Source organism: Dermacentor albipictus, chromosome 7, assembly GCF_038994185.2.
Source record: "Dermacentor albipictus isolate Rhodes 1998 colony chromosome 7, USDA_Dalb.pri_finalv2, whole genome shotgun sequence".
NCBI classification, from domain to species: domain Eukaryota; kingdom Metazoa; phylum Arthropoda; class Arachnida; order Ixodida; family Ixodidae; genus Dermacentor; species Dermacentor albipictus.
In genome coordinates, this window is record NC_091827.1 from 103,825,495 (window position 1) to 103,841,059 (window position 15,565).

Here is a 15,565-nt window from a genome sequence, read left to right on the forward strand (position 1 = left end):
ATACATACATACATACATACATACATACATACATACATACATACATACATACATACATACATACATACATACATACATACATACATACAACCCGCCGCGGTTGCTCAGTGGCTATGGTGTTAGGCTGCTGAGCACGAGGTCGCGGGATCGAATCCCGGCCACGGCGGCCGCATTTCGATGGGGGCGAAATGCGAAAACACCCGTCTACTTAGATTTAGGTGCACGTTAAAGAACCCCAGGTGGTAGAAATTTCCGCTGCTGAGCACGAGGTCGCGGGATCGAATCCCGGCCACGGCGGCCGCATTTCGATGGGGGCGAAATGCGAAAACACCCGTGTACTTAGATTTAGGTGCACGTTAAAGAACCCCAGGTGGTCGAAATTTCCGCTGCTGAGCACGAGGTCGCGGGATCGAATCCCGGCCACGGCGGCCGCATTTCGATGGGGGCGAAATGCGAAAACACCCGTGTACTTAGATTTAAGTGCACGTTAAAGAACCCCAGGTGGTCGAAATTTCCGGAGTCTTCCACTACGGCATGCCTCATAATCAGAAAGTGGTTTTGGCACATAAACCCCCCATACATACATACACACATACATACATAGGGGAAATGACGCTGTGTGTGCGGCTGCAGTGTGCGTGTAATAGTTATAACAATAATATATTGTTCCGTGTTCGTTGCCACGTTCTCTTTCTTTTAGCTCCGTGCGTCTAGGTAGTCATTACCGCTCTGCCTTTTTTGCTATTTCAAATAGAGATCATTAATATGTGTTAAATATACCAAAATAATCAACAAAAGGGCACACCTGCTTACCGTCCACTTCCAAAAAGACATAATCTCAAAGATGCAGATGTCGATACGAATGAGCCTTTGGCTCCACCGATACGAGCTCCCACTCTAGGTATTGAACACCTCTGTTGCTTCCTTTGCTTTGCTACGAACTAATCTAATCGTAAGGATAGCAGACAGAGAAAAAGGCATAAATGATACAAAAGGCAATGGGGGACATAGAACTCCTGGTAACGATCAGTGCCATCGAAGGGTGCAGGCCGAAGAATTCCCAGGAGGGCGAGCAAGCACCATTTGGCTTATACCAAAACCCGCTAATGCACTCCGGATCAATGGTAGCCGGGTGGCAAACCAAACGCAAAAAAAAATGAAAAAACAAGCACGCCACCCTCTGCGCCAACATGTTTTGTATTGGTTTGTAGACCATACATATGATCGCATTGGCGCAAACAAGGAATGACGGAAGGGAACAATATGAGCGCCAACTTCCGACTGTTTTCAGTAGAATAAGCAACCGAATGTTGGCGCGCCTTTTGTTTCCTTCGGTCTTTCCTTGTTTGCGCAAAAGCGATCTTATTTATGATCTAATCAGTAGTATGAACCGACTAGCCCAACATGTACTTGCGTTGTGTATACCTCGGCCGAAGTTTCTGTAAGCGTCTGCTATATGTCGCCAGTGGAAAACAGACTTTATTCCACACCGCTGAGTCTACAATTTCGAGTGACTCGTCGTGCTCTAAACATCATCCTCGACATCTATGAGAAAGCACCGCTTGCGGTGATGGAACGATAGTTGGCGAACTAATATTACAGCCACATAGACATATTAGAAAACTGCGGTGGGAAATCTCAAAGTAAATATATAAAAAACTCTGTGCAATATTCTACAAGATGCAGAAAGACTCTCCGAGAGTGCAAGTTGTGAGGCGTTGTCATTCATGAAATTTGCTAATTCCTTCTGAGCGCTCTCACTCTAATGTTCCTTCTAGACCAGTTTTACCTTTCAGCATAACATTACACTAATTAAATTAATGTAAGTTTGCTACAGTTATGCGTCCGAAACACATGTTATGCCCATGTCGTGTTCTTCTTCAGTGCGATAGTAAATGTAGATATAGCAATAATCACCATTTATATATGTCAATATTTTGCTTCTAATTTTTTTAGACGCTGCTCAAGAATCATTTAAACTTAGCGGTAGCCTACTCTGTTACCTCTGTTAGACTACTCTGTTTACAGTGGTGGACCAGGCATAATAAAAACCGTGTATTGCTTGAGCAGTCGTAGCTCTTGCATGGATAAATTCTTGAAAACAATTAGCAACGTCTCGACCGCCCATAAAGACATTTTGCGATGTTGCAGAAAACATTGAATGCTTCGTTTACTGATAAGACAAATAATCAGTCAGGGGTTTAAATTTGCTCTTTCGGGGTGAATATAATGATGAAAAAGACGAGTGTCAAAGTTGATGGACTGTTAATTTCAGCGCGCTGCATCTTTCTGATATGATGTCACAATATCTTACCAGCTTTTGAGGACACAAAGAGGCCTGCCATTTGCATAAGGGCCATTGATGAGCAAGACTTTGTTCCGCCATTAGACGATAATCTTCAGGAGCTTCGACGCCCGTCGTGAGATGGAGAAGGTAAAGTTAAGCCCTTAACCAAGAGCGTCCCTCCACCAGTCAACACTCCATCTCAACTCATGTAAGTCGACGGCAGCTCGGCACCTCGACCTGACGCTCACTGAGCTTCCTTGAGACTCCGCGTCAGTCCTTCAGGAGCATAGTGTCTTCTTGAGTCGAAGGATGCACTCTCTTGAACTCTGTGTAGCGGAGGAAGAGCTTCAAGTCTAGGATGGTTTCCGAATACCAGGGTTAACTTTCCTCATTACTAAAGAATCAATGTCGAGTGTCAGGCCCTTAAATTCAACTGGAAGAGTTATCCAATAGTAGGGTGTCGAACCGAAAAGCTGTCAAATTTGGTTCAGGTTCAGTTTCCTCCATAGCTCCTGGCTTGGTTCCGGTTGAGTTCTGGAGAAAAAGTTTAACAGTTGGAAGAAGTCTGAGCCACTTTATTCGGATTCGTACCGTTAAAATTGCGCCAGAATAATAATTTAGTATGGCATTTTTAATCGCCTCACCTTGAAATTTATGTGAGCAAATATTACCCTATTTCTTGCCTCATGTTACCTCATTTCTGGCCTCATGTATTTCTGGTGGACTGATGTGCGTCTGATTTCTTTAATATGTTTTAATGCACTGTGATGCAAGGCGCGCGTGCGCAAGCGTACTGTGATTTATTTTCCAAAGCCCCAGACGCCCAATGCGCTGAATCGGCAGTTTATTGCATAGAGCTAGCCAGGAGCGTTGGTTTAAACCAGGTTCACGTCGTGCGTTGACGTTGGAGGACCACTGAGGGAGAAATACCTTCAGGTTAGGTTAATTGAAGAATAACTGAGTAATAGCTGCCCCATGACACAGGCTCGCGTGGCAGCTGTTGCTTTTCCAGATGCTGTTCTGGTGTGTGCAGCCTACTAGCTAAGTCGACCCATGCACCCATGTAGGTTCCGTTATTTCGATGACCAGTAACTCGGACGCTGTCACTGTTAGCGTGATTAGCTTTAGAACACGTGATATACCGGTTCTCACAATTTTATGAAAAAATAAATAAATTGTTGGCAAAGCTTATTTTAAAAAATGTGGGAGAAAATGTGGGAAATGATTCGGTGATATCCGAATAAAATTGGGAGCCTCTGGGTTGTTTGGGTGCAAAATAAATGTTGCTAAAGCTTCGAATTCGGCCGCTTTGAAGGCTGTATATGAAAATCCAAATTTACCGCATTCATGAGAGGACTAAATACTGACCGGGGCATAATTTAGTTTTCATGGAGAAAGACCGGCCATTGTGTGGGTGTGGTGTATCAGAAGTGCGAAGTACACATAATATTGTAGTGTGTGGAACATAGTTACTGACCAATTGCTTTCTCACAGTTTTAATGCATTGCAGGAAATTTCAACGTAATTTTCCTGGTATTTAAGGAGGGGCTATGTCAGATACATTGTTTGTATTTTGTTAAAGTAGGAATGACATTGGGGATCATGTACAGTAAGGGTTTCCACTGCGTGCATTTATTACATTCTTTGTAGAACAAAACTTCTTCGAACTTTTTACAGTGTGATACTGCCGTTATCCGCAATTTTTGCAGAGTCTCAACAAAATTATCTATGAGACTGAGTTCAACTTCGATGAAAATTAAGGAGTGGGTTTTTTAATTGGTATGCATGGCAAAGCTTCACGTTACTCGCCTAATAGGCATTGCAAATATTACCGAACTTTTTTTATTGGTAATTTTGCACGTTATACGGGGTTATTCATGGTTGGTTAGGTTAGCTGTTAGGTTAGGTCATGTCCCCGGTGAATTGAACGATAGATCTGTTTATATTTGAGGAAAATAAGTTTAGCCGAATGGGTTATATGTAGGCAAAGTTTTGCATATATGGGTTTACTGCTGCTGTCTTTCCAATAAATTATGAATTAAAGTGCTGCGCATTGTTATAAAGAGGTATGTTTACCAGTGGCCCACAATTGAGCTCGCTGCCAGCATAATTAAATGCACGACAGGGATCAAATGGCCAAAGAAGGGAAACAACTATGGGAAAGCAGTGTGGGATTGTAGGTACGTGTGCATCAGATGCAACCCTAGCAAATTATTTATTAAGCTTGTGTTCTGCCATATGGCTGTAATCAGCAATGTTTCTCTATGCTCCGAATAAGTTATACCTTACATACGTTTATATTTCGGGATGATGGCGAGCATTAGGAGTTTATAGCGCAATCTTAATCTTTCTGACCTAATTTGGAGCGCTGAAAATAATTACTTCTACTTAACCTTCGTGTTGTTCTTTTTTTGTGTTGAAATTTGGGTCGCACGAACATTGCAGGGCGAACAAGCACTTTCGCCGAAGCAACAGCACAAACCAAATGTTTTTTTTGTGTGCTGAAATTCCTGTTTACAATAAGCCTATTTTACCACTTTGTACAATATGCAAATAGTTTCCTGCGTCGTACTCGGTCATCTCTTTCTAAACTCTGAGCCCGACCATGCCCCCTTCTTCCACTCTAACCTGGTGGTGGTGGTGATAAACTTTATTGAAAGGGGGAAGGGTAAAGAGGGACGTGGCTGAGCATTAGGGCTCAAGTAAGGCCCTGGGCCTGCTTGGCCTTTTCCGCCCAGTCCACCGGTACCCTACTTACACTGTCGACCACTAGTCATGTGGAAGAAGATGTAGCTAGATCTACAGCGTGCTCAACGGCACGAGTTGTTCCTTCCCATTTCTTCTCATATTTAAAAAATAGAATCACCGCTACACCACGCCTACAGCTGTGGAAAAAGGGGAAAATTGTGCATGATGTGCAGGGAAACTTAGAAGTGTGTAGATGAAAGCGACACTAAAGGGAAATACTAAGTCGACGTGTACTGTTTAAATACCATCCAAAAAACCTCGCAACGCTTGTTTTGTGCCAACAAAAGACTTAGTTTACGAGAAATTTGCATCTGAAGCGTCCGAATGTTTTTTTTTCTAAATTCATATCTCCCGCCACCTGAACAGGGGAGTGGTGACGTTGCACACGCCAGCACCACCCTTTGCTGCCTGCCGTCGGTGAGTGAAACGGCTCACGGCAGACGGCGGCCCCGAGCCAAGACACCGCGGTGAATTCGCTGCTGCGGTTGCTTTTTGGTCAAGTCGCATGAACCGTTCGGGCATCCCGCGCCATCACATGGAAGTTGAATTCTCTGCTACTTGCAGTATGTCCGAGTTTCACGAGCGAGCAAAACCAGTGCAGCACTGCACGATCAGGAAAGTACTGAAACGCGAAAGCTTGGGTGGCGCAGAGTCGAGCTCGAACAAAACCAATCGACTGCCAGCGTCGTTGTGAACGCTAATTTCAATGAGTTCTTTATCTGAAACATGAAATGCAACTGGAGATGTAGCATTTTATTTATTCTTAAAATAGAATACAATTATGTTTTTTGCAGCGAGTAGTTTAGCACTAGAGACTAAACTTAACTGAGGAGCGCTTTCGTCATCAGGCAAGTGCTTGAATATACCGAGAGAGTCTCTAATCATGTCCTGCATTTACCTCAATTTCTCGGCAATTATTAAGGCTTTGTTCGCGATTATATTGACGCCTCAGAGATTCTGGAGCACTAATCTATCACTTTGGCTTGACATAGTATTTGCCTTTAGTGTACCTTTAATTACGGCTGTTGCAATAAACTAAGCATGCATGCGCTCCGGAAAATAAGCTAAAATACATGGCAGAGCGGCCAGCACGTGTGTTTTACAAATGACATATAATTTAGCCAGTTGGCTTGGGAGAACCATATGTGCCACCAAGATCAAATTTTTCGGAAGGCGAGGAGATGCTGTAGTACTAATAAACAATTAAACATGTGCGGACCAAATACCAGCTTTGCACAATATTCCTTCAACAAGAACTGAAAATGTTCGCAAAGCATTTTACAACATATGTTTTTTAGCATCCTGAGATACTTCTGCATCACCCACCGAGCTTACAATCGATGGAAATGGGTAGAGGGGAAGGGATATGTCATGTCTAGTGTGTAGCGAGACTAACTTATCTGGGCTAATTACAATGACTGTAAATTATTACTGAACCCTCTTCTTTCCTCTATTTCCCTGCGGTATACCACGTTCGTACTAGGCGTTATAGGTCTTCAGAGGCACCTTGTTCACTCACTGAGGCACCTTGTTCGTATATGTTGAAATAAAGAGGTAGGTTATGGGTGATATATGCGATGGGTTCAATGTTGGCGGGTTCTGCCCTTTGAAGTAAATTAATGTACGCAATCGCTCCGGAGCGGGATAAGTGTATTTAACGAGCAGTGCAAAATTTTTCCCGCTGCCCTTGGAGAACTTTGTTCACCGCCGAGGTAAAACTTAGTGAAAACTCAGTTAATATTATGGCCAACGCTTGCTAAGTGATGTGTCTTAGCATCAATTTCTGTATTTGTAAAACGAGTGCTTAACAACTGCTAGAAAGCGCTGCATACGGGCAAGCTTAGAAGTGGGCGAGTTTTATGCGGGAAATGTCGTAAATTATGTGGTTGGATGAAAGGCGGCTGAACTTAGACATCACTGGAAATTTAGTTGTGATTCTGCAAGGTCGCGCATGCTTAGGTACTTTTGCGCACGTGTTTGCATTGCTGCACTCTTCACGTTACGGGTTTATTGCATCTTTTTTTTCAGTTTGATGTATGGTTAGAGTAGATGAATTATTTTGGGGCTATGTGGTACTGCACATAAAACGCACGCCCTGAGGTTCTGCTAGAGCACTGCACGGGCCGTAATTGCATGTCTGAGCATGGTCTGAGCCCAGAAATTTCCGATTGGCTTCCCCGAGCTCGGCGCAAGTACTTAAAATATCACCCATATCCGATTTGGACGCGAAAGATTCAGGCGCAGCCGGACAGTGTCTGGCCAAGTTCAGTTTGACACGTTATCTATTAAGCCTATGCGAAACTTGCTCCAGTTCTAGGTAGTTATGAAGATCCTGTCACGTGATCAAAGGGCGCTGGGTGGCCTTGTAGCTGCATAATGCACCTCCCTAACCAACGTGCCCTCTTGCTGGGTGCTGTTTAAGTGTGCGAGAAATAAACATTTTATTTCATTTTAATTCATTACTAGCCGAAAAAGCACAGAATAATCTTCGGTTATTTAGTATCAGAACACGAATTTACATAGGAGAGAGGGGAGTTGTTGGAGACAGGGGAGTTGAGAAGAGAGAGGGAGTTGATTTTCCTATAGCAGCTTTTTTCCTAATGCCTTAGCACTTTGTACCACTTGTTTTCATGAATAAAGATATTATTAATTAATAGGCAGGGATCTGCCTGGCAACCGCTACTGAGAGTGTTCACAACACCTGCTTACTCTTTGTGAAGGATTATAGACAAAGAAGTTGGTTCTTTGGAACTAGTAGATTCCACTGTGTCAGGTTTCCCGCTTAAGTTGCTGCTCATAAATAAATAAAGTACCTCTTTTGATCACCACACACGTCTTTTAAAGTGTAATATCAAGGACCGTACTACACTTTCCAAATGAGTTGAATGAATGTATCATGTTTAATGGCGCAAGAGCCAGGTATCGCCAAAGAGCGCCATTCTAGTATTGATGAGTGCTGTGATGAGTACTGGGAACTTAATGAGACATGGCTGTAAAGGGCCCTAAAAGTGTTGGTGTAAATTGCATAATATCTACGTGTAATAAAAGTATGAGAATGATTATTGACGTGTACTACGAACACTAAACCGCAATGGGAAAAAAATGACGCAATATACAAAATATGTGAAATGCTAAAATTGCCTAGAGCACTGCTGCCTAGCCAGAGCCCTGGAAACACAAGGGCCTAGAGGCATGCGCTATAAGAAACAGTTATCACAGCGGCATCCACTGAAGAGAGGAGGCGCTGCGAACGTATGGTGCTAATAACATGTAACGCAAGACCTTTCAGGAAATCTGGGACTGCGTTGGTGTCAAAGAGCGCTTCTGGGCCGAGTAACATTAGATGATGAAGGGGGATGTGCTGCCGGTATGCTAAGGGAAAATGTTTCTTTCTCTCAGATTCGGCTTCCCGACACTCCACGAGGACGTGGAGGACGGTCAGCCACTGCCGGCATCTACCACTGATTCGAGGCTCATTTCCAGTGAGTAAACATTTATGGGTGCCAAATGTGTGTCCTATTCCTAGACGACAGAGTAGGACATCTGTTCAGCGCGATTTTGTTGTAGAAGGCCAGAAACCTAAATGCGGCTTTATTTTGTGCAGCTTATTATTTGTTTCCACCTCCCACAAGCGTTGCTAGTACTGTTACAGTTTCGTTGGTAAGAAGGGCTTCAAATCTGTGGCAGAGGTGCCAGTGGCAGGATTAACAGCATGCGATGTAAATGACGTGACCATCTGATCACATGCTGGTTAGACATATGCGCTTTACACAGAACAGAATAGAGTTCATTAATTACTGAATTTTCGTGCTTATGGAATGACATCAATACCTTCACAACACTTACGGAGTCGGTACATATAACTGATTTTCGGAGTTTCGATTTTTTTATATGCTTCACTGCCGCCAATAGTGCCTAGGCCTCAGCCGTAAAGATGCTTGTTTCCGGATGCAGTACATCGGATTCCGAGAAGGATGCACCGACGGCTGTATAGGACATCCCATCGTGTGACTTCGATGCGTCTGTGTAGAACTCCATGCCGGAGTGCTTGTACTGGATTTCCAGGAAATGCATTCGGATTTGAATTTGTTCAGGAGACATCTCAAATGTACACAAACTTTCTTCGCCACCACACCATCTACCGTAAACACCGCAACGTGGCGAATACCTCGTCTGGCGGTGTAGCAATAGCTGTGGGCAAGTCCGTAGCTTGTCACCATGTCACCCTCCAGACGCCCCTTGAGGCACTGTGAATTCGGGCAATCCTTTTTAATAAATTGATCACTGTATGTTCCATATACATACCCCCTAATTATGAACTCGGAAAAGGTGATTCTTATTACCTAATTGATCAGCTTCTGGACCCCTCCATACTCGTAGGCGATTTTAATGCCCACCACACCATGTCGGGACACTCGCGTTGTGACGCGAAAGGTCGTTTCATTGAAAATATTCTTGTGAACTCCGGTGCATAGTACTGCAATAAGAAGGAGCCAACGCATTATAGTATTCATCATAATTCAAATTGATTCAATACACCTGTCAATTGGCTCGTCTTTAACTGTCCCAGAGAGACACTAGCATGTAATTAAATATCCCTATGGAAGTGACCACTTCCCTGTAATTTTAAATTCAATGCGTCAACACGAATGCCTCCCATATGCACCCCGGCGTAAACTAGTCTCCACGGAATGGAATAATGTTAAGGAATCAACTTACTTATTAAGACATGTTATCACCGATTCTAGTATAGATGAAGCAGTAGCTCCCGTATTTTGTTTCTTTTATACTCTACAAAGCAGAAAAATGTATTCCACAAACACAAGGACTCTCGTGTAAAAGACGGGTTCCCTGGTGGAATGAACAGTGCAGAATAGCACGAAAGAAACAAAACAAAGCGTGGGGTTTGCTGTGTCGCTCCCCGACTGCAGAAAACCTCATAGAATTTAAACTGGCAAAAGCGCAAGCGGAGCCAGGGAAGGAATGCTAGCTAGGAGAGGTTTCTCTCGGGCATCCCTTTCTACACCCAAGAGTTCGAAGCAAGTATTAGCTTAAAATGCATGTCGTTCTTGCTTTTAAAGTAAAGCGATCGCGCCCAACGCAATCTGAACTGGCAAATCAATTACTCTTACCAGAAATGGACACCTCTTTGTGCATCAACAATATATTTTAAGAGACTCTGCCTTTAGCACGTCTGGTACTCTTGAACAATCTAAACAGCGTACTAAACTCCTTTTACTGAATGCCCTTATCGCGGCTATACGTATGATGATTGGAGAACTGAAAACAGTCTTCGGAGTAGTTTGTTTCTTTGCCGGCCAGTCTACCACGATTCAAATAGTTTGCAATCTCGTCAATGACAATTGCAATGCAAGAATTATCTTTCTAATTCTAAGCTATTTCTTCGGGACCAGCAGCAATTGCCTCTCCATCGGTTGCTGCTTTACGTGTTCCAGATATCGGCTTCCAGACCGACACCCGGCTGGGCCAATGTATTGTCGGCGTTGCGGTAACAGGTCGCGCCCTGGTGACGGTGACCGCGACGGTTGTCGAGCGCTCCACTAAGTGGCGGCGAAGTAGCGGTGATATCGCAAGGAGGGTCACCTCGCTGCGGGTGCAACGCGTTCACGCCGAACCCTCATATACCCACCCCGCTGTATGGGCACTGGCAGTAGACGTGACCGGCTTCCCCGCAGTCATAGCAGAGCGGGTGGTGGTCGGGAGCGCATCCAATGTCTTTGTTCTTCAGGGTGTTGCGCTGACCAACAGGTGGTCGGGTGACGGAGGCGGCTGTAGCGGCGTCTGGAGACAGAATTGCAGCGCCTTTGGGCTCTGGCGTGGGCGCGAACGGGGAGTGTGACGTTGGGCTATGGCGGCGTAGGCGGGCTACGGCAGGACATAGTATTCGGCTGAGCCTGCATTTGTCCTCGAACTCTCAATTACTGCTGGATTTCCCTCGGAGTACGTTAGCAGTCAAGTTCCCTAGAGGCTTCCGCGCTGTTAACATCTCCCGGAGCTCCTCTCGCATAAGTGACCTCATGGTCTCCCGCAGATTATTGGAACAAATCATTTCACGTTCTGTGCTGTCTGGTGTGGAGGGTTCATTGTACGGTCCTGTATGCATTCATAACGTATTCTCAATTGTTGTAGCCTCGCTCACAAATTATGGTACGGTCATGGGCGCGTTGCGCATAGGGCGCTCAAAGAGTTCTTGCTTTACCCTACCCTTCATGAACGAAATTTTCTACTCCTCAGGAATGTCTTGGTCTGCGTGGCACAAAAGGCGCATCATCTCTTCAGGAGAAGATCACCATTTTCCAGTTGGACCACTGCACGCATGTTTGCAACAGCGCTTGGGCTCTATCTATGCGCGAGACCCTCGTGAGGGAAGGCCTGCACGAAGCCGTTGGGGAACAGATCCCATGTCGTCAGGGGTGATTCCCTAGGCGAAGTACATATGCCGCAGCTTGTCGTCGGATTTCCAGTTGTTGAATGCAGCGACCCTTTCGTATGTTCCAGCCAGTTTTACAGGTTTTCAAAGCATAATCCGCGGAAGGTCGGTGGCTTCTTTAGCTGTTGCAGTGTAAAGGGAGATGCTGGGACTACTAATGCGGTTGTCGAGTTCGCCACGATTTTCTTGGTCATCTCAGGCAGAAGTCCGTGCTTTGGGGGCAGATCTTGTAGCATGTGGCTTGCTCGATGGTCCGGGGCGAAGTTGGTGTGTTCTTCGGGTTGCGGGCTTTGGTCGCGGCTTTGCGTGGGCGTCCAGTACATATGAACACTCAAGCACCCCAAGCAGATGTCACGTTGTAGTGCCGGGTAACAACACGGCAGCAAAACTGTAAATAACGCTAAACCTACCTTTCATTGGGCGAACCTGTGACCACAAAGGCAAGATGGACTCAAAGCACCACGATAGCGTCGAACACAGTCGGGGATCGTCGGATTCTGATCTGTGGGTGAAACGCATCGGCTTTTATGAATCAGGCATCGAAAGTTTGAGCGTAATCGCTGGCGCCCACGCGTCTTCCACTATCTACTACTGGCTTCGGGTCGCGCATGCGATCAGAAATCACAAGGTTCGGTGTGAGCACACACAACACGCTATTAAAACTGTTGCTTCTTTTGGGGTGTTATTTTGTCCCACAACGATAATCGTCATCTGCCTAGGTTGCGTTTCATTTCTTGAAAACTCAGCGCTCGCCAGTGTCATGTACAGAATGCTGTGTTGCTCGGATAACGCGCAATACGTTCGTGTCTTGGAAGTAGCGAGCTCGCAGCACTGAAGAAATGAAATGTGGGCAAGACAGGTGACAATTTTTGTTTTGGGGCGAGATAAGCAACAAAGGGCGTTATTTTTTTTAAAGATTGCAGACAGAATCAATGATAACGTTCGAGTAAATTTCAAATCATGCAGGCGCGCATTGCGCAGAGCGATAACGTTTAGTATTGGTTAGCCGGTGCAAAGCAGTCACTGGATCAAGATAAACAACTACACATGTCAGTATTTTCGCATTGATGTGGTGCGGCTACGGTGTAGCGCGTAGCCTTTTTCAACATCTTTAATTGCAACTGGGGTGAAGCAGCTAAAGAAAACTTCTCTTATAAAGAGTAGAACATCTTGCTTGGGCTCTATGTTCCCTAAAACACTTTATTATCCTTGTATGAGTAGTTACTGTTCTGAAGTGTAGGGCAAACAAGGAACTTATCTTTTTACCTATAGCTTATTATAGTCAGTTTGTAAAGTCCACAGACTGAAATACGGTACTATGTGAATATTCTCCGAAGTCATAAATTATTAATTAAAAAATTCAGTGTTACAACGCAAGAAATGGTTCTATTTGATAGCATGACATCGTAGCTATCGTATTAACGTTTGCACACTCAAAGCGCTCCCTTTTTCGAACCACATTCGTCTGCTTTCTATAACTTATCATATTGTCCATTGTATGCGAGTGCTTATGGTTCGGGAGAATAGCGGAGCCAGGGTCCCCGAACACCTGCAAGAAATAGTTCGTCTCAACCACCAATCGGTGGTTGGTTGCTGGGGAAGAATGCTCCAAGGTTGGTGCTGTTTTCCCCATGTGTCTGCGGTGAGCATGGTGCGGATTCATCCACCCCTTCTTGCCATACACCGCAACATAAATAAACCCTCTCCCGAACATAGAACTGCCTTAAAGCAAGTGCACCAATGAGCTGATGCATTGTTCTAAAAAATCCGCCTCCACTGCGCCCTATGAACCTGAATGCACAGCTAGACTGGCGCGCACATTAGGCAAGTGCCACCACCCTAACTGACGTTAAACGATCACCTCCACAACCGACGTACGTCGCGCGTTATGCATGTGTGTGGAAGTGCATCATATATCGTAATTCTTCTAGAGCATCAGCGAAGCGCAAGTGCCTTATTTAAATAAATAATGCTTGAAATTACGTAAAGTGTGTCAGAAAATGTGTAAAGTACGACTTACAAGTTGGAGACATGATAGCTCCGGGTTGTTATTCGAATATACGAAATAACCCAAATATGTTATGCGGAAACTGAAAGAGAAAGCCTGTGTCGAGCTGTTGTTTGAGGTCTGAGGCCAATAGTTAGAGGTTTGAAGTCTATTGTTTGACGTTTGAGATTCAGGTGTCGTTCGCGCTTGGGCGCTAGGTGGCGGTACCATTAGCACAGCATACATGCTCATTTTTCTACGCCCAGCGCCTAGCAGAAGTGTGTTTTTTAATTAGTTGAATTTCTCAAAGTAAAATGTATTACAAAATGTGTAAAGTATGACACACATCCAACCTACAGACACGATAATATTGTATTGTAATTCGAACATATCAGATAACTTAATTTGATTAGCCGGAATTTCAGACCCCGACACTTTTTCCAGCTGCCGTGTTGTACGTAACCATACCATAAAGAACCCCCACCGACTAGAGGCCAGCAGCTTCGTTGACAGGAATGCACTTCTTGACAAAAAGAAACGCTTTGGTGGATGGGCATAAACAATGGCAATGTTTATGAGAAAGCAACGCGAATCACCAGCAGGCACACAGGCAAAGGATGCGCATCACCGTCGAGTGCATAGTGTCCGTATTGATGACCTAATGAAAAGCAGTCGTCGGCAGTATCCCGACTGGGGTTGTAAATCTCTCCATTTACGGCGGCCATGCTGCTTTCATAATCACGCCTTTCCCGTTTATGGCAAGACACTGTTTGCTAGGGAAGGTAGATCGATAAGATGGATGTGCTGCTCAGTCATCAGAAACTCTAAATATGGTTTCCGAGCCTGCATCCGGCATTAGTCCTCTTCGGAGAACACGCTATTCATTACACTGCATGAAAACGCTCGATTCTAAGCATAATGTCGCGTAACCAAAATCATCAAAGCATTAATTTTTGAATGAGTTCACCGCTACGTGACCTTGAATGTCACGTTTACCATTAGTAGAGTTAGCCCTTTTTTCCCACACCCTTCAGCACCGTGTATCCTACAAATTTTTTGAACTGCGTAGTTTCTGTGCAACAGCGGCGGTAACATAAAGTGTTCGCGGAATGATTGCTTCTGTATGCCTAGATACAAGCATTAAGACCTACTTTTCTGATAACGCCCAAGATCTCGCAGTTCACACGCCTTTCTTAAATTAACAGGACGCTTTAGAAATCGCTTCTTCTGCGGTAAAGAACTGCGCATGGCGTTTTCCTACATATACATAAACAAAAAGGGCACCTTACGATGCGGAAAACCGACCACACATCAAGTATATTATTATTGTTAATATTATTATTATTATTATTGTTAGTAGTATAGCAGCAATATTTTATTTGAAAAATATATACACATAGCAGGAAAATCATGCCATGTCAATCATGTCACTGCAAATCATGCTATTGCATAACTTCGATAAAACGAGTTGTCTATAATTATTTTCAAAGGACATAATGGAACTGCACGCTTTCTGTATATGCCAACCATAGTGAGTTACCCGTTTTCTTCAAACAAGAAATTGCTGCCGTCTTTTGTGATCCCAGGTAAATGCTTCATTGATCCCCCCTAAAAGGCCAAAACCAGGACTTAGCAGCTTCCAGCCGTGGCCAAGTGGTTAGTGCCTCCGCCTTGTCTACTACGGAGGGTGTTTTTTTTTCGACAGACACCGAAAGACACTCAGCCGAACAGAAATTGGGCACAACAGTCCCCCAGCCAGGCGACAGGCTTTCGGCAGGGGGGACGCGGGGGAGACATTCCGCTAACCATGACGCCACCGTTGGCGTTGGTTTTGAAATGCACCTCTCAAGGTGGCATCTCCATGCTTGTCGCTAACAGGTCTTCCTTGCGCTGGCCTCCACTGAGGCAGGCTGCTCTGAATTCTAACACATCACCAGTCCAAGTGCTCACCGAGGCTCCGACTGCGCTACATTTTGGCCGGTGGAAAGCATTGTTCGTTGACAAATGGTTTGGGCCGCTCCCAAGGCAACCATTTCCGATGTGGCGCCCCAATGCGCATATTATGGGGGTCACGTATTCGGGTAGGGTGCGA

The 15,565-nt window shown here is 44.8% G+C and overlaps 1 long non-coding RNA gene across 1 annotated transcript in view; it reads left to right on the forward strand.

The window, feature by feature from the left end:
- LOC135913987 (uncharacterized) overlaps positions 1-8,506 on the forward strand; it is a 210,248-nt gene extending 201,742 nt beyond the window's left edge. The window contains exon 3 of the long non-coding RNA XR_010568187.2: positions 8,435-8,506. This is a non-coding gene — a long non-coding RNA (uncharacterized lncRNA). The remainder of the gene's footprint in view (positions 1-8,434) is intronic.
- Positions 8,507-15,565: the final 7,059 nt, after the last annotated feature.